The sequence below is a fragment of the Miscanthus floridulus genome, chromosome 15 (genome assembly GCF_019320115.1).
Source record: "Miscanthus floridulus cultivar M001 chromosome 15, ASM1932011v1, whole genome shotgun sequence".
NCBI lineage: Eukaryota > Viridiplantae > Streptophyta > Magnoliopsida > Poales > Poaceae > Miscanthus > Miscanthus floridulus.
This window is the reverse complement of record NC_089594.1, coordinates 20,161,493-20,188,165: the sequence shown is the minus strand read 5'-3', so window position 1 is coordinate 20,188,165 and position 26,673 is coordinate 20,161,493. Positions and strand designations below refer to the sequence as shown.

At 46.0% G+C, this 26,673-nt stretch overlaps 1 pseudogene; it reads right to left on the bottom strand.

Moving 5' to 3' along the window:
• Positions 1-12,601: 12,601 nt before the first annotated feature.
• Positions 12,602-26,237, bottom strand: LOC136507157 (cytochrome P450 89A2-like; annotated as a pseudogene).
• Between the last annotated feature and the right edge of the window lie 436 nt (positions 26,238-26,673).

Here is a 26,673-nt window from a genome sequence, read left to right as displayed (position 1 = left end):
TATTCTTGAAAAAATGTCGAAAGGTCGTGTACCTTGGCAATCGTCGATTTCTTCCTGCAAATCACCCCGTAAGAAAGAAAGGCAAGCATTTTAAAGGAAAGGCAGACCACCTGACCAAGCCTCGCAACCGAATCGGTGAGGATGTACTCGATATGGTCAATGATGTGAAAGTCGTCTTTGGAAAAGGACATGGCAGCCAACCTATTCTGAACGACGATAATGGTCACGCACCCATGTGGAAGAAGAAGTCCATATTTTGGGACCTACCCTATTGGCAAGTCCTAGAGGTCCATAGCTCGATTGACGTGATGCACCCGACGAAGAATCTTTGTGTGAACTTGCTAGGCTTCATGGGTGTGTATGGAAAGCCTAAGGACACATTTGAAGCACGATAGGACCTACGTTGTTTGAGAGAAAGAGACAACCTGCATCCAGAGAAGACAGATGATGGACGCCATTACTTATATCCTGCCAGCTACACTCTAAGCAAAGAGGAGAAGGAAATCATATTTGAATGCTTAAACAACATCAAGGTACCATCTAGATTCTCCTCGAATATAAAGGGTATTATAAATGTGCCAGAGAAAAAATTCTATAACTTAAAGTCCTATGACTGTCACGTTCTCATGACGCAATTACTTCCAGTTGCATTAAGAGGAATTCTACCTCCAAATATACGTCTAGCCACCGTGAAGCTATGTGCATTCCTCAATGCAATTTCTCAGAAGGCAATTGATCCAACTGATCTAGCTAAACTACAGAATGATATGGTTCAATGTCTCATCAGCTTTGAGTTGGTGTTCCCTCCTTCCTTCTTTGATATCATGACACACCTCCTAGTTCATCTAGTTAAGGAGATTTTCATTCTCGGTCCTGTGTTCCTACACAACATGTTCCCCTTAGAGAGATTCATGGGAGTCCTGAAGAAATATGTTCACAACCGTGCTCGCCCAGAAGGAAGCATCGCCAAGGGCTATGGAACAGAAGAGGTCATTGAGTTCTATGTTGACTTTATTCCCGACCTTGACTCGATTGGTGTTCCTGAATCGAGACATGAGGGGAGACTAAGCGGAAAGGGGACACTAGGGAGGAAAACATATATTGGTACGGATGATGATTATTTCAATAAAGCGCACTACACAGTTCTACAGAACTCCTCTTTGGTAGATCCGTATATTGAGACACACAAGGATCTCTTACGATCCGAGTTTCCAAGGAAGACTGAAGCTTGGATTATGCGTAAGCACATGGAAACTTTCGGCGGTTGGTTGCGAAAAAAATATCAAGGTGATGAGAGCATCCATGAGCAACTGTATTTATTGGCTATGCAACCATCGTGGCATATCGTCACATACAAAGGGTACGAGATAAATGGGAACATATTCTACACAGTAGCCCAAGATAAAAGGAGTACCAACCAAAACAGTGGTGTCCGCATAGATGCCACAGACCCGAATGGGAATAAGCAGACATATTATGGACGCATAGATGAAATATGGGAACTAGAATATGCACCTACTTTGAAGATCCCATTGTTCAAGTGCCAATGGGTCAAGGTAACTGGAGGCGGGGTAACAGTAGACAACGAGTATGGAATGACAACAGTAGACCTTAGTAATATTGGGTACAAAGACGAACCATTCGTCCTTGCCAAGGATGTGAATCAGGTGTTCTATGTCAATGATATGTCTACCAAAGCAAAAAGAGGGAAAAACGATAATGACTCAACCAAAGAGCCAAAGCGCCACATAGTTCTTTCAGGGAAAAGAGTCATCGTGGGAATTGAGGATAAGTCGGACATGTCAGAAGATTATGAAAAGGATGACCGAATTCTGCCATTCAAAGTGAACAAAGACCCTAGCATCTTGGTAAATGATGAGGACACTCCATGGTTATGACACGATCATAACCAAGGGACATACGTAAAGAAGAAGTTCACTGCTGTGCCCACTTAATGATATAGTGATTTAATGTAGTGTGTGTTTGAGATATTATGTAATAATTGTGAATTCAGATGTTTATTATGTCATGTTTCAAATTAAATCAATGTTTGATTTGGTGGGATTTCTCTCTCAAAAAGGTAAATTAGGATATTGAGTGATGAAAAATTAAAATATTAACGTTAAAATGATGTGAAAACAAATTTCCTGTCCAAAACCAATAGTTTTAATAATTTCAATTAAACACTAATTTTTGCATTAACGAAATAATAAATATTAGTTACATTATGTTTTATAATTGTAACAAAAAATAAAAAAGTTAGGTTATAGATTTTTCCTATGTGCAATAAAGAAAAAGAAAATCCATATTTTTAACAAAATAATTTTATGCCTTTTATTTAATTTACTATGTATTTAACAAAAACTATTGCATTTCTATTGTATTTAACAAGACTATTGCTTAAAACACGCGGAAAACGAAATTGCAAGCCCACCTTTACTCCCGGGTTGGAAGCCCACCCGGGAGTAAAGGTGGCCTACAATTTCGTGGCCCGCCAAAAAAACCTTTACTCCCGCTGCTTATTACCACCTTTGCTCCCGGTGCGTGTTACCAACCGGGAGTAACATTTACTCCCGGTTGGTAACACGCACCGGGAGTAAAGGACCTTTACTCCCGTTGGGGGGATGGCACCAGGAGTAAAGGGATATGGCATATATATACCAGTGCCATCTTCTTCCTTGCGTTCTTCGCCGATTCCTCTCCGCCTGCGCCCACGCCACTCGGCCCGCCACACCGAGGATGCCGCGCCGCCACCTCGCCCGACGTCGGTCGTCGCCACCGCCTCGCGAGCGTCCACGGTCCCCACGCCACCCCGCGTGCCGACGACCTCGCGGCGCTAGCTGCTGCCCGGCCGCCCCGACCAGACGCAAGGCGCGCGCCACACCGCCGGTATACTCTCGCCCCGGCCAGACGCGCGCGCACGGCCACACCGCGCCGGTACCCTCGCCCCGGCTAGACGCGCGGCCACACCGCCGGCCGCCCCAAGGTATGCTAGCTGTGCTTGCTCCGATCCTATTCCATCGATCTCCATGCATGAAACACTACGTACATATGTTTTAGGCAACGATCATGGTAACCGTACGTACATGTTGTTCACGTTTTCTTTTATTTCTACGTGCATGCTTTGATACAGTAGCGAAACTTTGTTGGTTGTCACTTGCATACGTACGTACGTCAACAAATGTGTGTATCGATCACAAACCCAAACGTATACTTAGCTAATTTTCATGGCACGTCCCACACGGCGTTCAGACGGGCATTATTCTCTATCGCGCTAACTATTATAAGAAAGAAAGCGCCAAAGGAACAGATCGAAAAAAATTCCAGTGTATACGCGCCATCTATAAGCGCCATGCGTTTCTATGTATAAGTGCCATGCATTTCTATGTATACGGCGGAGCACCGCCGCCCTCGTTCGCCCTAGGGTTTATACGGTGGAGCACCGCCGCCCTCGTTCGCCCTAGGGTTTATACGGCGGAGCACCGCCACCCTCATTCACCCTAGGGTTTAGGGTTTATACGGTGGAGCACCGCTACCCCTCGTTCACCCTAGGGTTTAGGGTTACGCCGCCCTCGTTCGATCATTTTTGGTGGGTGAAGGTTGGTTTGCAGGTGGTTGTGGATGATATAGCTGAGTCTATGAAGGGTGTAGCAGATGAAGTGGTTGAGAGTGTGCTTGAAAATACAGTTATGGAGATGGTGAGGGATATGGCATGCGAGGTGTGTTTTGAAGAGGATGCTCCCGATGTTTGGGAGTTCCAACGCCAAGGGTCGACTTGATGTCTATTTTTTATCGATGTAACGTGTGTTGTTGTATTTGTTGTAAATTTGGCGTGTTGTTGTGAACCTCTTCGAGGGTTCCAATCATTGTAAACATTATTTGAAGCTGTTTACTCGATGAGTCAGGATGCAGTGCGATTTTGTTGTCACTTTGGTTTGCAGCAACGCCCCCCTTTTCTTTTAGGCGAGGCTCATCGTTTATTATTCTCAGAAACTTGATGCGCAACGATGCCCCTTTCTTTGAGGCGAGGCTCGCTATTTTCTGTTTAATAAAATCTAATGCATAGCGACGCCCCCCTTTTGTTTCAGGCGGGATCGCCGCCAAAACCTACTCGCTTCCTGATTCTTCTTATCATACAAACCAACCTTCACCCGTCAAAACCTACTCGTTTAGGGTTTAGGGTTTATACGGCGGAAGATTTTATGCATGTAAGCAAAGATTTGACGTACTATATATTGGTTTTGTTTTTTGAAGCTAGATGGCCGACCCGAGAAACATGGATGAGGAGGAGTTGATGATGAATTTGATCAACACTGGCACTCAAGTTGCCGGCGATGATGGTGCTAAAAATAACGTGCAAGAGGATGCAGATGACGGGAGTCAGTACTTAGCTCTTGAACAAAATGAGCAACAACATATTGGCCAAGTATATATTTTTTATTATTAGCTATATATATTATCATATGTCTTATTTGTGCTCATGACATTAAAAATAATGTTTATGTTTTGTAGCCCTCTGGATCGACATCAACAACTACAACGAAGAGTAAAAATGTTTGAGGTCCTAAAAAGCCATTGGAGGGCCGCTTCATCATCTCGGAGTTCAATGTGGATACAGGAGAACCGGGGGGGGCAAATAAAACAAAATTTGTGCACCACTATGGTTACCTTGTACGGGACCGGCTCCCGATCAGTACCCGCGAATGGAAGAAGAAGACCAATGCTCCTCATATCAGTTTTGTCTCTGATCGTGACAAGACGTTAATTTGGAATGATGTCTTGGAACATTTCACGCTCCAAACAGATGGTTATGGTGATATAATAGATGGTGATGAATTGAAGGAGCGAGTTAGGGATTAGGCAATGAAGAAGATGGCCACCCAGTTTTAGACTTGGAAGAAACACCTATACATGACGTATGTCAAGAAGAACATAGCACCAGATTTTACTGTCCCAGGCCCGATCTCAAAGCAGATGCCCTATTGGGATGAGTTTGTACAGTACAAGACATTCAGAAGAGGGTGTGAGTCGGGTGATAAAGAACCAACGTAATGCCCAACAGAAGACATACCACCATAACTTGGGATCAGGTGGCTACCCGACTGCCATGAAGAAGTGGAACAAAATGGAAGCAGACCTTCTTGCCAAGGGTATCACACCAGAATCACTCGAGTGGGGAGAAGCGTGCAAAGAATTGGTTTTTCGCTCATGGGGGAACACTCGACCAGGAGACAGGGAAGTGCGTTTATGGCGCAAGACTGCAAGAAGCAGCAGAAAGATTGTTTTATGCTCAGAGAGCTACTGCTAGTGGTGCATTCAGGCCCAACAGAGAGAAGGATGAACTGACATACACCATCGGGACTATTGAACATGGTGGTCGAACTAGAGGCAAAGGAAGTGTCTCATGGGAGCATGGATTCCCTTAGGACAGACCTTCCTATAGAAGCCGTCAGAGAAAGAAGGAAGAAGAGGCACATCGGCTCTAGAGGTTGGAGGAAGCGGTGCATGAAGCACAGGAGCGGGAAAAAACCTTGAAGCGAGAATGCAGGAGGAAATCAGAAGGCGAGTGCAAATAGCAGTGAGTGCAAGCAAGCAGACATCAGAGCTAGGAATCAATATTAGTCAATCTGTTCAGTTGAAAAGCAGCTGCGCTTCCATAGAGATACCAAATCAAGGGGACACAGGATTGCGCTTCCATGTGGATGACGTCACTGAACCTTTTACATCGTGTGAGCTACACATTCCGAAGGGGAATTCCACAATCAAGGTGGCTATCGGTCTTGTTAATCCTATCGACCGAACCAAGACACCAAGGATTCATGGGAATATAATCCAAGAAGGATATGCTACCATTTCGGTAGATAAAGCTAAAAAAGGTTTTAGTGATTTGCCTCTTGACATTCATTCTTTGGCGCAAGCGCTACATCATCATTCTCGGGATGTCGCCTCCACCTCCTCCTGAACTACCTCACCATAGGTGTGGATGAAAACACTACATCATTAATTTATATTGGCTTAAATAATTAACAATCTGCTCATAATAATATGTTATTCCTTTTTTTGTAGCAGATCCTCCCCCAACCTAAATCCAATTGTTCAATCGCCAGATCATCATAGTGCTCTGTACGATGACATTGTGTTGGAAGGCGAGGCTGCATCCACACCATCTCCAAGGAGGTCTCCAACGCCGCAGCCGCCACCTCCAAGGAGGTCTCCAACGCCGCTGCCAACACCTCCAAGGAGGTCTCCAACGCCTCCCCCACCCCCGCCTACCAAGAAGCCTAGCAAGAGGCTAGCCCCGCAAACGAAGAACCAGTCCTCGCCGGCAAAGAAAGCCACCGTGAAACCAAGGGCTATTCCCAAAATAATATCTGAAGAGAAGGAAGAAGGAACTGATGCATATAAAAAAGATATGTCTAGATTCTATGACAAACTTAAAAAGAATCAAGAAGCAAGGAGAAACCTGAAGAAACCGTACTTCTTCGTAGCTCCAGATATTCTAAGAAAAAGGGTGGCTTCTTACCAGCAACAACATCGGGAATCTCGTAAGCCGTCCAAATCAACGTTAACGGACTATGACCGCACTCTCACCAAGTCAATTGAGGCAGCACAGAAAAAGAAGCGTGCAGGGAAAGGAGTTGCCCAACTCGGACAACAAGCGCACCAATCAGTCCCCCCGCTAGTTGTTGGTAATGAATATAGTTCGAATTTAGGATTAATGCATCAGGCAAACATACCTCCGGATGTCGATTTGGATCACCTTAGTGAATTTATTGATGAGACTGGCCTCGACCTTTACTAGATGTTTGTTGATGGAAACATTGAGAGTGCGGCGGAGGTTGATATTTGGAAGAAAAAATTTGTACTAGGCCAGAGTCTATACAACCCTCAAGCCTTATCTGATCTGGGGACGCAAATGTACCTGCTAAACAAGTGGTACATGCAGGCGTCTACCGGTGGAGACTTCTGCGTTGGTGTCAGAATTAGAGACGAACATTGGTTCCGTGGCGATGATGTTATGTATGTTGACTTTGCAGAATTTCATCAACTATGCCACCTGACCTCTCTGGACAAAGTTATCATTAGCTGTTATTGCCTGTAAGTAATAATTCTTTCGATCTATTACTAAACTCATCATATGTGTGTATATGCATATAAATTATCCTAACAAGTACTATATATATGCAGATTTACAATGACAGAGCTCAGAAAGGAAGGCTGCAATGAAATTAGTTTTGTTGATCCCTAAATAGTATTCAAAAACCCAGTTACTCCAAAGACTAATTGGAAGTCTGAGTCAGAGAGTAACCTCATGAACTTCTTAGTGAACCAACGCCACAAGAAGGATATACTCTTTCCCTACAACTTCAAGTGAGTGTTAATAATGTCGATCATCCTTAATGGCTCATATGTTGATTCTAGTTAATTAATGAGTGTTATGCGTTATATCCTATAAACACATGCAGCAATCACTGGATATTGATGGACATCGATCTGGTGAAAAGTCACTTGATAATCTATGACTCGATGAGAAAACCACAACAAGACTACCAAGATATGATATATATTATCCAGAGGTAATTTCGGTATCTCTAGCAACTATATATACACACAAACATGATGATTAACTATATCTGATGACGTAGCAAATTTTTTATTGGGCAGTGTTTGGAAAACCTTTATTGAGAAGCAACACATGGGAAAATGCAAAGCGCCACTGAATGTAATCCCTTTGAAAGTAAGTCCCCTAAATCGCATCATCTTTATTAATTAAACATATAGCTTTCACCGGATCACCAGATTGGATGACAAATCTTTTTCTCTCAAAGTGATGTCTGAGGCAGGAACAGGGGAACAACTACTGTGGTTACTATGTTTGCAAGTTTATCAAGGTGGTCTCCTAAAGAACTCCTACAGAGAGACTAAAAGTACGTTAAAAATACACTATATATTCATTTAATTATTATTATTGATTGTGTTACTATGTCTTTATATATATATATATGTACATATATTAATTTATTTTCCTTTAATTCAAACCTGTAGACTCGATGGTTGGAGGAAAAGGTCATACGGCAAGACCAAATCAAAGCAATTCAAGAGTCTATAGCCGGATTTTTTAATGAGCAGGTCATCGATTCCAAGGGCGAGTTCTACTTCGACCCAACACTGCCATGGAAGCCAAGCTAGAGGATGAGAGAAAACTTGTTATATCACAACAACTATAATGCAATCTTTTTGTAATATATGCACATGAAATAATATAATGTAAAATACACATATGCATGCATGCATGTAAATATATATATGATGCATGCATGCATGCATATATATATATATATATATATATACATATATATATATATATATATTTTTATGCTTGAATTGTGTGATTTAATACGTTCATTGTGCTTGAACCGAAACATACTATACGTGCATATAAATGTATAATTAGCAGCGTAAAATACGACTTCGAAAGCCTATTTTGAAAAGAAAACAAAAAAATGAAAAGAAAAGAAAAAAGAAAAAAAATCTTTAGTCCCGGTTCGTATTACCAACCGGGACTAAAGGTGCCGGCCATCGTGGCATGTCAGGAGGCACCTTTAGTCCCGGTTGGTGTTACCCACCAGGACTAAAGGTTCTCCTTTAGTCCCGGTTCCTGACCCAGGACTAAAGGACCCCCCTTTAGTCCCGGATGCTTGCTCCCGGGTGGGGAACCGGGACTAGAGGGGGTTCCCCACCGGGAGTAAAGCTCTGTTATCTACCAGTGGTGGCAGGTGGGCCCTATTACAACATGTGCAATATCAATATCTTCTTTTAAAACATCCAAATGAAACACTTGCAACATATGTTCAAAATAGTTAAAACACTTGTAACATAGGTCTGAAACGCTTGCAAAACACTTGAAAACCATGGCAAACATATGCAACATCTAGATAAAACACTTGAACATATGTGTGAAACATATGCAACATCCAGATAAAATACTTACAACGAAAATAGATGCAACATTTGGAACATACACTTAAAACATACATGTATAGCCATTGCAACATATGAATCCTCCCAGTCTACTTTTGCAACATCCATATAAAATACTTGCAACATATTTCTAAAATGTCTGAAATACTTGAAACATACGCTTGCAATATGCGACGTATCACGGTGCGGCCTCCTCCGCCGTATGTAGTGGGGCGCCGTAGCCATAGCAGGACACGAGGTCGGAGGGCTTCCACCAGGGCTTGGCGCTTCTCCCTGTGCCGGTGACCACTATGACCGCAAGAGGCTGCCACATGAGCGGTGATGCCAGCGGGAGTAGGAGCACCGCACGCACACGACGCGGTCATGGGTCCGGGAGGCATGGCAGGAACCACGTGGTGGTTGAAGCGGCCAGCGCAGAGGCCATCGCCGGCGACAAGTGGAGCTCTGGAGCATACGGGCATGGGTGGAGCTGGAGCAAAGCTCACTCTGCCACACTGGCTGCGTTGAGGAATCGCTCCGCAGCGGCAAACGGCGGCCTTCACGCCTGGGACGCTGTGCGGCGAGAGCGGGCAGTGAAAAAGTTAGATGAGAGGATAAGATAGGAGAGAGTTAATAAGATCTGATGGTTCCGAGGATGGAGGCATCCGAGGCTCGTTGTTGGTCCGCTACACCATCTGGATGGTCAGACGCCCTGAGCACACCAGCATTTTCGACAAGTTATGCGTTCTATTGGAACCTACCGATGATGCTAGAGTTGCAAATTATCGTTCCAATGTATGCGAAGCTAGTATCTTACTATTACTAATTAGAGGCCCCAACGGAGGCATCATATTAACTCTCACCAGACGTGTTAGAAAAAAAAGATAAATCCTAAAAATTCTTACAATAATCAGAAACATCTAGCCTTTAATTTGGTTGACTCTAATCATCATCTCCGATAATAGCCATTGGATCTGTTGTAATTTATAAAAAAATTACACACCTCTACCATTATGAAAAATACTTAAAGTAACCCTCTAATTTTGCATATAAATTACCCACATCTGCCATTATGAAAGACAATTAAACCCCCCCTAAATTTATATATAAATTACCCACACTTATGATTATGAAAAATAAATCAAAATAACCCCCTAAATTTGTATCTAAATTACCCATTTTGTTAATATGAAACATAATTCACAATAGCCCCCTCACATTGCATCTAAATTACTCGCCTCCCTTAAGTCTATATATAATAGTAATATATGCTATTAAAAAATAAATATTCATAAAGTACGAGACATATACTAAATTACATACTTCTAGAATTATGAAATTAAATAATCACAATGCCATGTGTTGACCAGTATATGAGACATATATTTCTAAATTACAAACTTCTATAACTGTGAAATTAAATAACCATAATGCTATGTTTGACCATGTATACCAAGCAAACATATATACATTAGGATAAATACTTATTTTAGTAGCTTATAAGCAAGGAAAATGTTCAATTAATAAACCACATAGCAATAACATAACACTGGCAATTCCCTTTAATTATATTAATACTCCCTAATAATGAATTTCATAAGTTGTTTTTAAATGACTTTATACATTTCAACTGAAACATTATGTCATATCAATATTGGTAATTTAATTTTTTCAATATATAAAATAATACTACACACATATAATTCGGTGATATAAAAAATTCAACAAATTCAGCGCTAGGGTGCAGTCTGAGTTTCAACTTAATTAACATTCAGAAAACAATTAATATTACTAAGACCTAAACTCTTGTCAATAAAAATAAATTTTGAATAAAAAAAATAAAAAACACTAGAGTTTCTACTTAACATGTGAAAAAATGTGCAACTTGGTTAAAAGTCAAAAGCCAAACTATAATTCATGAAATCAATGAAAGTGGTGCAACAAGAGTTTATATATCTTATGATTAGGTTTAAACTAAATGCATGTCATGCTAAAAAATGATAAATACTAGAAATGCTAACCGGAGGTCGTTAATGGAGCCTCCACATTAATCCTCATGAAACACAATAGGAAAATAAAAGATAGATCCTAAAAATTTCTCACAAAAATTTGAAACATTTGACCATCAATTTGGTATAACTGAATCACCATTGATAATAATGACTATGGAATATATTCTATTTTCTAAATAATTGCCCACCTCTGCTATTACGTAAAACAACATAAAATAACTCACGACTCTATTTAAATTACCCACATATGCCATTAAGAAACCTGATCTAAAGTAGACCTAAATTTGCATCTAATTACGGACGTACTCCTATTACAATAAATAATTTATGTAACTCAATTTTCAACTCATTACTAAGAAAATTAAATATCCTCTCAAATCTACATCTAAAAGATAATCAATATCTTCTATTAAAAATTGTTTAAATAACCATAAAGCATGTAGATGTTTGTACTACATTACCCACATCTATCAATATTAATATATTAAGATTTGATTAATGTAAGCATACATATTGTGTCAGCATACATGAGCAATAAATATATATGTTATGTTTCATCAACAAAATATTTTCTTAACAACTCATATACTAATGATGCTAAAAGTTGTTTAATGACCATAATTTATATAGGTGGTTACTTTATCTATATTTATATGTTTTAACTAAATGTTTGACACCTCTATATTGATAGTATAACCATAATTGCACGTATAATTCCTTGATAGGAAAAGTCAATTATCTTATGAATTGTGGGAGACTACTGATGGCTATATTCTTTCATGCCTTTAACATTACTCTAGAGTAATGATTAGATTCTCTTGTGGTTAGCACTGTTACCCCCATTTGAGATCTCATTTCAAGCTCTATCACTTATCTTAGGTGACATAGTGCCAGTTTCAAATAATTGCATATGCTATTGTAGTATTTAGAAATATACTATACAACCTAAAATCCTTATTTTAAAATAGTTCAAAATGAGAGTTAGTAAAAGATACAATAAAAACTAGAGTTTTAACTTGAGGAAAAGCAGTCAATGAAAATAAAGTTAAAAAAACAAAATTCAGATTCATGACTTAATATATGTGATGCAACAAGGGGCACTATAGTTAATGGCAAATGTTTCAAACTAATTGCATATTAAAATATACAAGGTGCCACGCAAAGTAAAAATATGAATATGCATAAAAAATATGTATGGCAGTCCCTTGCAAAAGAGTTTATGATCATTAGATATAGTCTACAAAGTATCTATTATTTCTATTTTGTAGAAAATAAACAAAGAAAAAACATACAATTTAATATACGTAATTTTTTATTAACCAAATATATAAATAGTAAATCTTTTAAAATTCTAGCCTGTGTGAGAGCACGGGTTGATGGACTAGTATGATCAAGTGATAAATAAGTAGGCAAGTGATTCCATTTTTTGAAATATAATATATATATATAATCTATTGTTGAGAGCTGTGATGTGCCATATTATTTTTTGAAATATACATGATATATTGGCCGTGCAAGCATGCACGACGATGCATACAACAAATTCAACATCAGTCACTTTTGCTTCAACCATCCGTTCTTTTTTTCGTTACATGTTTTGAACAAAGCGTGGTGGTACGTTTGTGACGTTACGCGCATGGTGTGATGTGCGCCCTGAGCGGCCACTTCATCATGGTGATGAACCCATAGAGCTCCGTCATGTCAACACCACCATCGGCACTGCCACTGCCTTCCTCCCCCACTGCCGGCAGCGACGCCGCCGTCCACTCGAACTCGCGCACCAGCGGGGCGAGGAAGCCTTTGATGAACTGCACGGCCATCGCGGCGCCCGGGCACGCCCTCTGCCCCGCGCCGAACGGCATCATCCTGATCTCCTTTGGCCCGGCGGGTACCGGACCAACATCTTCGCCTTCACGGCCGGGAAGGAACCGCTCCGGCCGGAACTCGCCGGGATCCGTCCACAGCTTCTCGTCCTTCCCGATGTCCCCTAGCATGAACTGCACCCGCATGCCGCCAGACGGCACGGTTGCTGTGCCAACACCGTGCCCTTGGAACGGACCTCGCGCATGACCAGCGGGAACGGCGGGTGCAGCCGGAGGCCTTCGAGCACGACGGCGTGCAGGTACGTCGACCTGCCGGCAGGGCACTTGTCGGAGTCGGAGACTGAGACAGAGCCATCATCATCGCCACCATGGTTACCAGCGATGACCTCACGGCGTAGCTTTGCCTGGACCTCCGGCTGGTTGACGAGATGAGCGAGCGTCTACCAGCAGACAAAAGACTTTCGGTTAGCACTTTAGTGTCGGTTGTGTTTGGGTTCGGTATTAATATGAGCATTAGTTCTGGGTCCAAATTTTACAGGCACTAAAGGCTCTTTTATCTCGGTTGGTAACATCAATCGAGACTAAAAGCCACCCTTTAGTCCCGGTTGGTATCACTAACCTAGGCTAAAGGTCTCCCACCCGGGACTAAAAGTCCCCCACAGGTTAATTCAAAAGGAGAGCACCCAAGACTTTGTTACATGTGGTGTGCAGTTGAGTTGGTAAGGGACCTACACGCAAGACAAGAGGTCTTGGGTTCGAATCTCAAGCACAAAGAGAGGTCTACCAGGATTTAAACTATTTTTTTAGTTCCAAGGATGGACTTCAGTCCCGGTTTCTTGACCCGGGATTAAAGGTCACGGCTTCTATCCCGGATGCTTAGTCCTGGTTGGACTAAAGCCAGTTTCCAACCAGGATTGAAACCCATCTATGCAGAGCGGTCACCACCCCCTCCATGAGACCGAAGAACTCCACGACGAGGCTCACCATCTCGCCCTCCGTGAGCGCACGCTTGGTCCGAGGATCGTCTTCATCGGGGATGCTACGGTTGTCATTGAGCGAGTCGACATACGATCATAGGATGCTGCCGCCACCGTCGCCAGCGCCATGCTGCCCGACCCTTTGACGAAGGCGCCTCGCCTGGATGAGCGGGACGAACAGCGCGACCTGCTGGCTGCGGAAGCCGAGGAACCGTCGCCACTTCCTTCAGTGCCATAGTCTCGCCATGCTTGACCGGGCGAAGACCTTGGCTTCCGCGATGGCGGCAGTGAACTCCAGCATCATGCATTCCATCAGGGGCGGATCTGCCAGGGAGGCTACCGGGGCTCAAGCCCCCCTACCCTGGCCGCGCCATTGGAGCCCCCCTTAGCCCCCCCATGAATTTTTCAGCCATTAACAACAGGAAAGGAGGTGCTGGAGTGCTCCCAACAGAGGTTGAAGATGAGTTTCGAGTTGGGCTGCCTTCCTGGGGCCAGCATATGTGTTTCAGTGGCCCATAGTAGAGTGTAGAGAAGCTAGTTTCCAGCCCATTGGGAAATAGCTCTCTTTGTCCCAGCCCCCTGTCGATGTTTGACCACCGACAGCCTGCCACGGGAATACCTGGGGCAGTATGTTCGGGCTTCAGCGTATGCGCAACTCGACGGTTAACGCAAGAGACAGTCGATTTATCCTGGTTCGGGCCCTCAATCGTTGATCGAGTAATAGCCCTACGTCCAGTCGGCGTTAGCCTTTGCGTTGGATTGATTGTAAAGTGTTGTGTTGCGTTGTGTTTTCTCTAGGAACCTATAGTCAGGAGATCAGAATCCTAGTAAGTTTACAATGAGAGTTCCTAGTAGGATTACAGAATAATACTGCTACTAAGATTATATGGAAAGAATCCTAGTTAGACTAGATCTTCTCCCTTCCTTGCGGGGTATCTCGTGGGTCCCGCACCGACAAGCCCTCGAGCACTTCATGGTTGAGCTCTGGAAGTCTTGTCTTGTTCCTTCAGGTCTTGTCGAGCAGGAACAAGCGTCGTTCGAGTGCTTTCTTGAGCGAAACCGTGTAGCGCTTCTTGAGAACTTCGCGTGGTGTGTACCTTTTGAAAAAAAGTACTCCCATTTGGGTGTAGCCCTCGAGCCTCTTACTATTTGGCACAAGGAGCTGGAGGGTCTTCTCTTGAAATCGCTCTGATTCTTCGTCGAAGGGCTCCTGAGCATATACCCGGGTTCTTTGTTAAAAAGATCTCGGATATAGCCATGTCTGGGTTCTTTTTGTCGTGTGGTCTTGAAGTGGTTTGTCTTGAAGAAGGCTTCTGAGTGATGTGCGCTTTTTTAAAGGAAAAAGTGCACTCACTGAGTATAGCCCCCGAGCCTCTTGCTATTTGGAATAAAAAGTTGGAGGGTCTTGAATCTTATGTTGTTTGAAAAACTGCTGTCTTGAGGAAGTCTTCTGAGTGATGTGTGCTTTTTTTTGAAGGAAAAAGTGCACTCACTGAGTGTAGCCCCCGAGCCTCTTGCTGGGTTCTTTTATCCAAAAATAACTTGGATACAGGTTCTAGGCATGTTCTCTGGTAGTCTGCTGTTGTCAGATGTAGTTGTATGGTGGTGGTTGATAGTAAATATTGTTTGTTCATGAGTTGTACAGTGTTGGTATATTCTTCTAAATATGCTCGTTCTTGAGTACTGCTCCTTCACGCCTGAGTCCTCTTTTATTGAATTCTGTCTTTTCACTGTGTCCTTTGTTAGGTTTGTTCCGTTGGTGCTCCCGGTCCATGTGCACCGCTTCTTTTGGCCTATAAATATCCTCCTTGTGTGCTGTTTTGATTCACCGAGCATTTTGTTGCGTGGTGTGAAATCTTTGTAGTCATGAAAATGGTAGTTTATGAAGTAGAGCAGCATCCGGGCGTATTTTGTAGTTCTGTGTATCTTATCGTAGCTAGAGGGAGTCTTGTGATAGGGATTAGAGGTAGGCTAATCCCATAGCAGCATTGTACTTGGAAGTACGTGGCGGTAGTCGGAGGGAGTCTTGTGATGTGGGATACGTTCCTTCATCTGGCAGTTCTGGGTTGATCCTCGTCGTCTGCCCTGAGACTGTCCGATGCAGATCAACACCATATCCAGCATCACATTAGACTTGGGTAGACAGATGCCTACCGGCCTTCTCTGCTCCATGTTGTCCTGCCGTGCTACTGATTTCCGCCTTGGATGCACTGTGTCTGTCCTTTGAAGAAAACAGTGTAGCCGAGGGCGGTTTATTCTACCGAGTAGCAATTTGGAACACGTAGTTGTTCCAGAGCCTAGCCGTGTTCGGATTCCTCTTTGCTACTTTGCTTGTCGTAGTATCGAGTTCGTTGGGTCTTGTAAGATGTGTAATCTTCTATTTTTTGAAACCATTTATAATGGAAAGAATCTTGTCTTCTGAGTTGTCATTCTTTATTCTTCTCATGTCCCGGTTGTTGATGAGATTCCCGAGTTCTTTCTGTAAGGACCAGGTTGTTGCGTTCCTTGTGAGGTAACCCTCCTTTGCTTCATTGTTGATGAGTTGTTTTTGTAGTAATATGATAACTCCGTCGTGGCGCTGGATGGATAAGTCTGAAATCCGCCCGTTGAACTGTACCGTTATGTGGATTTGTGTCGTCCGTCATTTTAGCTGTGTCAGTAAATGGACTGTTGCATCCTCATGCCGTGTTAAAACGGGCCTGGTGGGCCGCATTTTTACTGGTGTAAAATCAATTTAAGGGCCTTTCCTCTTCTTCTTCCTTACTGCCCTAATTTTCCTTTGAAACCCTAGTCTTCAAACTTCCGCCGCCGCCATTGTTGCCGTCATCTGAGCGCTGTCGTCTGAGCCTTTTCGATTCTTAGTGAGTATATGGGTAGGAAGAAGTCGGCGAGTAAGTCCCAGGCGACCTTTGTCGACGAGGAAGCATCGCTCTTCGTTATTGAAAATCAAGAATTCATGGCGATGAGGGCTTCTCAGAAGATCTGGCTGGCTCCAACAACAAATGAAGATCAGCTTCGCGAGCTCGTTAGCTGTGGGGGTATTAACCCCTATAACCTTATGGCTAGGCTTGGGCTAGCCCAGATCAGGGGGTCCGGTCCACTAGAAGACGACGCGCGGCCTGGCCAACCTATTTGGAGTCCTGCGCAAGGAGTCAAGGTAGATTTGGAGATCAAGCAAGATCCTAGTCGGTTAGAATAGGAATCCTTATCTGGCCACCTATGGCAATTGTAACTGACTAGGAATAGTTTCCAGATCTGTAACCCTACCCCCCGGATTATATAAGGCGGGCAGGGGACCCCTCTAAAAAACATCTCTCATTGACATACAGCAATACAATCAGACACAGGACGTAGGTATTACGCCTTCTTGGCGGCCGAACCTAGATAAAACCTCGTGTCTGTCTTGCGTCACCATCTTGTTTGTGGCTTGTGCATCTGTCTACCGACAATCTACTACCTTAGGCATACCCTTAGGTAGACTGCCGACCATATTTCATCGACAGTGGCGCGCCAGGTAGGGGGTGTGCGTACTGCTCTCCAAGCGAACAAGATGGTCATCACCTCCGGCTCCATGGCTACGCCGAACGGCCTCACGTTCACCATCGGCCAGATCACTTGGACCATCGGCTCCGACGACTTCATCGCCATGACCACAGAGGAGGCGCGGATTCAATCTGCGTCGACCACTACTTCACCTGCATCGGCTATGGCTCTGACCACGGTGGACATGGCTCCAACCACGGTGCATCTGGCTCTGACCATGGTACATCTGGCTCCGACCATGCCCGCATTGTCTTCAGCCACGCCGACAACCCATCGTCCGCTTCCTCGCTACAAAGGGAAGCAGATCGACAACACCGACCTGCTCGACTCCATCGATCGGGTCGGCACCAAACTTGCTGAAACCCTAGCTCTGGTAAGTTCAATTCAAAGTCAACCTAATGAGTAAGTAACCGCTCTCCACAACAGATCTACCCGACCAGCTTGGGCTAGTCATCCTGCACGACTTGGTACAGATCTCATGGTCATATCTACTCCTGAAGGGAGCTTCGCTCATCGCCGGCCAGCCTCCGCGATGGGTCTCCGGCTCTCCGAGTACGAAGCCTCGACGGAGAACTACTAGGCCCAGCCCTACGGCCTACGAAACGCTGCCTCCAACTACGCGTATAATATACAACGCTGCTCGGATCTGTGTTTTATACATCGACCTCGACTGAAGCCACGCAACTTCGTCAACATGATCCGGATTGAGGATTATCAAGAAGGATCTGTCCACACAATCCAAGAGGGCGACTCCAGCTCCTCGTCTGACATCGCATCTAATGCCTCTGTCCACATCGAGCTTCAGCATCACGAAGATGAAGGCGTCGAATACGATCTAGATATCCCAGACCACGCCCTGGGGTTCCCACAATTCCTGTCTTTCCCACCAAGGTGAGGGGATTTGATCAATGTTGTCAGTAATGACGAACCACCAGCAGTTGGCGAAACAGAACAAGAAAGGATTGCACGCGAAGCACGCAATATTGACCGGTTCAATCACCGACAAATCGAAGCCGAAGCAGAAGAGGAGGCACGACGCATAAGGGTCCAGCCACACGACCTCAACAATGCTTTCGACAAGGTGGGGGGACAAATAGGTCTTCAGGACTCCAAGCGCCAACGTAGCCGTCGCCATGGCGATAATGCAACGGTTACCCAACACCCTGGAAACCTAGGCAATTCGCGATGATATACAAGCTTATCTGACGACTGCTATGGCTTAGACCGCAGAGATTGTAAATCAAGCCCGGGCTCCATCCGTCTCAGTCGAATCAAGCCACAGCCGCCAGTACTCAAGTCGCTCACAGCCACCCAACCAACGTGGCTTGCGCAACAACAACCCATCAGACAACCATCAAGGCGGAAATGGTAGCCATGATGGTGGTCGGGACGACAACCGCCGTTGGGAGGACAACCGCCGCGACGTTCGGGATGACAACTGCCGAGATAACCGCGATAATCACCGTGGTAACCACGGTCGCAGGGTTAATCAGGATGGCAATCGAGATCGCCGTGATGGCAATAACGATCTCCGCCATTACCTTGGAGGACGTGATCTGCGCGATCGCATCAACCAAAGGGCCAACGATCGAGCATCCCACGAAAGCTATCGCCGCATGGAATATGATACTGCCCACAGCCCACCGGGTTTGAAGCAGTTTACCCTGCACCTTCGCCAAGTCATATGGCCCAAGAACTTCAAGCTCAAAAAACTTTAGAAGTACGACGGCAAGGAGAACCTTGAATTATGGGTCATGCTCTACAAAACCGCATGCAGATCAGCCATGGCTGATGAGCACGTCATGTCTAACTACTTCCCAGTCGCTGTTGGCCATGTAGGTCATCAATGGCTGGTCAGCTTACCGACGAACTACTTTGATTCTTGGCAAGAGCTCAAGCAAGCCTTCATCGACAACTTCATTGCTACTTGCGAGCAACCCGACAACAAATATGATCTGCAACGGATTCGAGATCGGAAAGATGAGCCACTGCACGAGTATGTCCGGCGTTTCTCGGAGATGCGCATCAAGGTCCCGTCAATCTCTGACAACGAGGCAATCGAGGCTTTCATCACTAGCCTCCGCTTCCATGATGCCCTAAGGGACAAGCTCCTACGCAAGAGACCTGAATCAGTCATAGCGCTCTTGGCCACTGCTAAGAAATATGTGGACGCCGATGACGCTAAAAAGATAATTATCGAAGAAGCAACAAGGGTTCCACGCTCCGACCACCCCCCACACCGCGACGACTACCGTGGCAACCGTGGTCGGAACGACAATTTTGACCGCCGCAACCAGCGCAACGACTCCCGCGACCACCGCGACCAACGTAATCAGCGGTGTAACCACCGTGATGATTACAGGGGCAAGCGTGCTCGGGAAGATGACGGCGAGGTCAACACCGTCAAAAAGGTGGCAGACGTCGTAACTACAAAGAAGACTATGCCAAAGCATTGAAAGGGCCCTACCAGCTCCATCCCAAGTCGAACCATACCATGGAGAACTGCCGCGTTCTCAAGTCTATCTACACGCGTCAACAGGCTCCGGATACGTCCGACAAGCCTAACGACGCAGGGGAACAGCGCAACGAGGACAACGACGATGAAGACGTAGATCCCCGTCAGAAGTACGTCAAGCCAACCGATCGCGTGCACACCATAATTGGAGGCAAAGTGTCCATCGAGACCAAACAAGAATGCAAGCTGCTCGCCCGCACTTGCTTGAACGTGGCCAACACCGACAACCTCATCACTGATCCGTGGCTCCCTCCTTGGTCTCACCGCGAGATCTCCTTTAGCAGAAAGGACCAATGTGCCGCAATACCTGAGCCAGGACGTTTTCCTCTGGTCCTCGATCCTTGTATCAACAAGGTTCAGTTTGACAGGGTGCTGATTGACCGCGGTAGCTCCATCGATATATTGTTCAAGAACAGTCTGCCAGCCCTGAAGATAACCCAGGCGGATCTCAAGCCATACGAGGCACCGTTCTGGGGTGTTCTTCCTAGATAGAGCTCTACACCTCTCGGGCAGATCACGGTTCCTGTGCAATTTGGGACCCCGGACCACTTCCGCACCGACTACGTCAACTTCGTGGTCGCTGACTTCGACGGCACCTACCATGCTATCTTGGGTCGACCATCGCTCACCAAGTTCATGGCCATACCTCATTACAGGTATCTGGTGCTGAAGATGCCTATCGAGAAAGGAGTTCTAACCCTCAGGGGCAACGTATACGTAGCTTATACCTGCGAGGACGATAGCTTCAAAATAGCAGAGGCTCACGACCTCTCTATTCGCATGGCCGAGACCATGCTCGACGCCAAGAAGACCTTGGCCGACCACCTAGAGATCCCAGAGCTTGAGGCTCCATGCAAGAACATCAAGTCCAAGGAGCACAAGGTGATCCAGCTGGTCAACGGTGATCCTAGCAAAACAGCCCTTATCAGGGCCAACCTGGATCCCAAATAGGAAGACGTGCTCGTCAGGTTCTTGAGGAGCAACATGGATGTGTTCGCATGGAAACCTGCTGACATGCTCGGTGTACCTTAGAATTTGATCGAGCACTCCTTGAATGTCAACGGCAAGGCCAAACCTATCAAGCAGAAGCTACGACGGTTCGCTCGCGACAAGAAGGAGGCGATTAGGGTAGAAGTTACATGGCTTTTGGTGGCCGGATTTATCAAAGAAGTGTATCATCCAGAATGGTTAGCCAACCCGGTTCTTGTACGCAAAAAGAATAATGAATGGAGAATGTGCGTTGATTACACTGATCTCAACAAACACTGCCCTAAGGACCCCTTCGGCTTACCTCGCATAGATGAGGTCATAGATTCAACCGCCGGTTGCGAGCTGCTTTCCTTTCTCGATTGCTACTCTGGTTATCACCAGATCGCTCTCAAAAAGGACGATCAGATCAAGACATCTTTTATCACGCCTTTCGGCGCCTACTGCTACACGACCATGTCGTTCGGGCTCAAGAACGCCGAGGCTACCTACCAATGCGCTATACAGGCCTGCCTCAAAGACGAGATAAAAGATGACCTCATCGAGGCTTATGTTGATGATATAGTTGTCAAAACCAAGGAAGCACATACCCTTGTTGACAACCTGGAATGCACCTTTGCAGCCCTTAACACATTCCAATGGAAATTAAACCCAAAGAAGTGCATCTTTGGTGTTCCTTCTGGCATACTACTTGGCAATGTCGTCAGTCACGACGGCATACGCCCTAACCCGGAGAAAGTCAAAGCTGTCTTGGACATGAAGCCGCCCAAAAAGGTGAAGGATGTTCAGAATCTTACCGAATGCATGGCTACCCTCAGCTGTTTCATATCAAGATTAGGCGAAAAAGGATTACCGTTCTTTAAACTGCTCAAAGCATCCGAGAAGTTTGAGTGGTCGGAGGAAGCAGACGCTGCCTTCACACAGCTGAAACAATACCTTACGTCACCTCCAGTCCTCACTGCTCCCAGAGAAGACGAAACACTCCTGCTTTACATTGCGGCGACTAATCGAGTGGTCTCCACGGCCATGGTGGTCGAGCGCGATGAGCCCAGCCACGTCTACAAGGTACAGCGACCAATCTATTTCATCAGTGAGGTACTCAATGAATCCAAGACCAGGTACCCACAGATTCAGAAGTTGATCTACGCCATACTGATAACATCCCGAAAGTTAAAACATTACTTCGATGGATATCGTGTGGTGGTCATGACTGAGTACCCTCTGCGAGTCATCATTAGCAACGAGGATGCGAATGGGCACATCGTCAAATGGGCAATGGAGCTATGCCCAATCTCCTTGGAATTTACAAGCCGTACTACAATCAAGTCTTAGGCACTCGTCGATTTCATCATCGAGTGGACCGACTTAAGCACGCCTGCCTCTCATGGGCCCAATGAGTATTGGAAGATGTACTTCGACGGCTCTCTCAACATCGATGGCGTAGGAGAAGGAGTCCTTTTCGTGTCACCATCCAAGGTGCAGCTCCGGTACGTCCTCAGGATTTATTTCCCAGCATCTAATAATGCCGCCGAGTACGAAGCATGCCTACATGGTTTGCGCATTGCGGTCGAGCTCAGTGTTAAACATCTCTATGTCTACGGAGACTCAGCTCTGGTCATCAACCAACTCAACAAGGACTGGGACATGACCAGCAAAAAGATGGATGCATACTGCAAATCGATAAGAAAGTTGGAAGGCAAGTTCTATGGCATCGAGTACATACACGTGGTTCAGGACAAAAATCAAGAAGCAGATGCGCAGTCAAAGTTAGGATCATCCCGAGCCAAAGTCCCACATGGCGTATTCGTCCAAGACCTGCTCACGCCTTCCATCGAAGAGGAAGATTCCACGGTCGACAAGCCTCCAGACCAGCAATTGGTGGCTACGGTTCCGGCGTCGAGCACCACCGAGCCACCTCCGACCACGCATGAGCCCGACTGGAGAGTACATTTCATCAAGTACCTGACAGATGGCAGCAGTTACACTGATCGGACAGAAAACGAGCGCCTGATGCGTCGCAGTAAGCAGTATCTGCTCGTTGATGGCAAGTTATGGTGCAAGAACGCAAAGGAGGAAATCTTGATGAAGTGTATAACCTAGGAGGATGGTGAACATCTCCTAGACCAAATCCACTCTGGCTCCTATGGCAACCACGCGGCCTCGAGAACGCTGGTCGGTAAGGCTTTTCGAGCAGGGTTCTATTGGCCGTCAGCGGTAGCCGATGCAGAGAAGCTAGTCTGCCACTGTGAGGGTTGTCAGTTCTTCGCCAAGAGAATCCACGTACCAGCACATGAGATCCAGACAATACCAGCCTCTTGGCCCTTCGCATGCTGGGGACTGGATATGATCGGGCCCTTCAAACTGGCTCCTGAGAAATTTACATGTGTCTTTGTCCTGATCGACAAATTTTCTAAGTGGATAGAGTACATGCCTCTGGTATAGGCATCCTCAGAAAAGGCTATCACGTTCCTCGACCAGGTCATCCACCGCTTTGGCATACCCAACAGCATCATCACTGATCTGGGTACTCAGTTCACCGGGAACGCTTTTTGGGACTTCTGCGATGAAAGGAGCATAGTAGTAAAATACGTCTCGATGGCGCACCCTAGAGCTAATGGACAGGTCGAGCGAGCAAACGGTATGATTTTGGACGCATTGAAGAAGAGGATGTACAGAGAAAATGACAAAGCTCCCGGGAGATGGCTCAAAGAATTACCAGCCGTGGTCTGGGGCCTCAGAACTCAGCCCAGTCATAACACCGGCGTCTCACCATAATTTATGGTTTACGATGCTGAGGCAGTCCTCCCAGCAGATATAGCTTTTAGATCAGCACGGGTAGAGAACTTCGACGAAGGCAAGGTCAATGAAGTACGGGAGCTAGAAGTGAATAGTGCAGAAGAGAAGCGGCTCGATTCTTGCGTACGCACAGCCAAATACCTTGTTGTTTTGTGCAGGTACTACAACAAGAACGTTAAAGAGTGGTTCTTCGTGGTTGGGGACCTGGTCCTGAAGTGGAAGACGAATCAGGCTGGTGTCCATAAACTCGCAACTCCATGGGAAGGGCCCTTCATGATTAAGGAAGTCACACGACTAACATCTTACAGGTTAGCTCACCTAGACAGTACGGACGTACCCAATTCATGGCACATCGACAAGCTTAGGCGTTTCTATGCTTAACTACTAAGATATGTACTCTTCTTGTACTTTCGATTTAATCCAATAAAGCTATTATGATTTCTCCGACCACTCTGATGTGTCACTTCGAATTTTACGGTTATTCTAACTTAGCCAGTCAAAGCCGACCACCATTCATTCCCGGGTTTTCGGAGCAGGCCCTGTCTCCGGTTCCTCCCAACGCATGCACGGGATCCGCTCTCTACGCTATGGGTGATCGGCAGGACCTCCTGGTTTGACTTGTCTGCGTCTACGTGTGCACAGGTCACATACCTCACACTCCGACCACATGGCAAATCAGGGCCGTACAAACTTTTCAGGATGACATGTCAAGTAAACTGGTACAACTAAATAGAACACTAACATGTTCTCACTTAGTTACACCAACACGAGTTTCAAGCTTAAATACGTTTTATACAAAACAAACAAGCTTATGATGATATACAGTTACGTTATTACAAGCTTGCCTGAAGAGGCCCAAGTTTACAATAACACAACTACGTCCTTCTTCTATAGCTCTAGCCTATCCTGTTGGCTGGTCGGGTCACGCGGCACCTGCTGCTCGCTGCTTCCGGCATCCTGCTTGAGTCTCGGGGACTCTTGTACTGGTCGAGCTGAAGAGGATGGCCCCGCCGATGCTTGGCTAGTCGAGACCACAGGCTTCGCCGGTTGGCTCGCAACTGATGGCGTTTCTAGTTGACTTGTTGATGGCGTACCCTGTACAGGTGCTATCCCACCACCACACAGGTTAATGTCGCCAATTATCTTTGAAGACAGGTCCAGCTGGGTCAACCGAAGCTCCTCAGCCTTGTCTGGATCTACCTCCTTCGGGTACCCAGCCTCCAGGAGCTTGAGATCGATCAGGGGGTAGTGGGCACGCACCATGCTTAGCACATGTGCGCCTGTGTACTCACCCGCCTCCTTCACGAACTCTTGGAACCATCCCCATGCCTTTCGGCATCTCTCGACCAGTCTGAGCTACGGCGTCCTTGGCACTTCCTCTGTAAGTGCTGGGTCGATAAGGTTGAGGACGGGCAAAATGCCAGTTGCCACTTCCTGGCACCGGTTTTTCCATGTGTCCTGATCCTCGGTGATCTCTAGGCATCGCGCCTTCCAGCCATCACGATCTTTCATCACGGTTTCCAGATGCTTCTTGGCATTGACTTTTGAAACTGCAAACCGCACAAGACATTAAAATGTCACGCCACGACAAGATAAGGCGGGCAACAGAGTGAGCAAGGTGGTCTGGAACACTTACTTTTCAGTTCCTCCTTCATCTTGGTTGTGCGGTCCCGGAGTTACGACTGGTCGTGCGCTAGTTTCTTGTTGTCCTCCTTCAGGCGATCACACTCTATGGCCACACGGCTATTCTCCTCTTGGAGACGGACTACTTCGGCTTCTAAGCCTGCACTACAGTTGTTACTACCAACAATGCAACAACACGTGTCATGCACTTGTTGTGATAAAGTGACAACTTACTTGTTTTTTCCTGCTCTTTGTTACTAAGCTGGATGACCAGGTTCTGGTTCTGTGCCTCTTGCTCCGTCCTCTCCTGGTTGGCGGCTTCAAGTTGGTGGTGCTAGCGTTTCACCTCGGCCGCTAGTTCTTTGTTGCTTGATGTGATCCCCTCAATCTGGTCGAAGCACTTCTTTCGGTACCTTGCGGTCTTCATTAAGTCCTGCATGTAAAAAAGTTAAGTCAGACAGTTTGACTGGATAGTAGGATCAAGTGGTCAAGCAAAACATACCTGGACTTCCGTCACCAGACATTTTGTCGCTCGTTCAACTTTCATGGTCTCTTCGACCTCTGGGATTTCCTCATGCATAACCCATTGGTCATTCCACCAGCGCGACACATATACATGTTGTCACTTGTCATAGGGACGGCCCAGGACCTCCTCTACTTCGTCCTCTTCGGCCACTTCTTCAGGTAGCGGTGCTGGTCCAGAGTTTGCAGCTTCTGCGATCACTATGGCCTTCCCATGGGCCGTAGCATCGGCAAACGTGCTATGTGCCACCTCCGGCTGCTGCTCCTCGGTTTGGTCTGTTACCCTTGGCACTAAAGTGTCCCCCTCAGCAGGGTTAGTGCTCGGAGCACCTGTACTTGGCTCGGCTCTCCCCTCGACCACCTGCTCGGGGACTGTTATCTGGCCGCTTGTCTGCTGAGGCACTAGCAGACTTTCTGCTATAGGTTCTTCCATGGCCGGCTGCTGGACAGTTTTCTCTGACATTGCTGGTGGAGCCATGCCGCTCCCGGCTAGTTGGTCTAGATTTTCGGTGGACGCCGACCTAATATAACCGAGATAAGTTCAGAAGACAACAGTAATCACTATAAATTGTAAGCTTACATCAAGATTACAAATACTTACATGTTGGAAGCACGGAATGATGTGGCGAAGGCACGTCTCTTCGACCGTGCCTGCTCCACATGCTCTGCGGGTGCCACCTGGTCTCCCTCTACGACCAGCACCGGCGCCGGGGCTTGGTGCTCGACCCCTTCGCCGCTTGTCCTCCACGCCGCAGTGGTTGGTGATGCGGGTCCCACCGGCATGGAGGAGCCACCTTGCTTTGTCGACTCCAGTTGCCTCCTCCTCTTTCGAGGGGCGAGTCGAAAGATGTCTGTATCCTCTATTTCATCGTCTAACAGTGTAAAGATCACCTGACGACGCTTGTTGGCTGCCG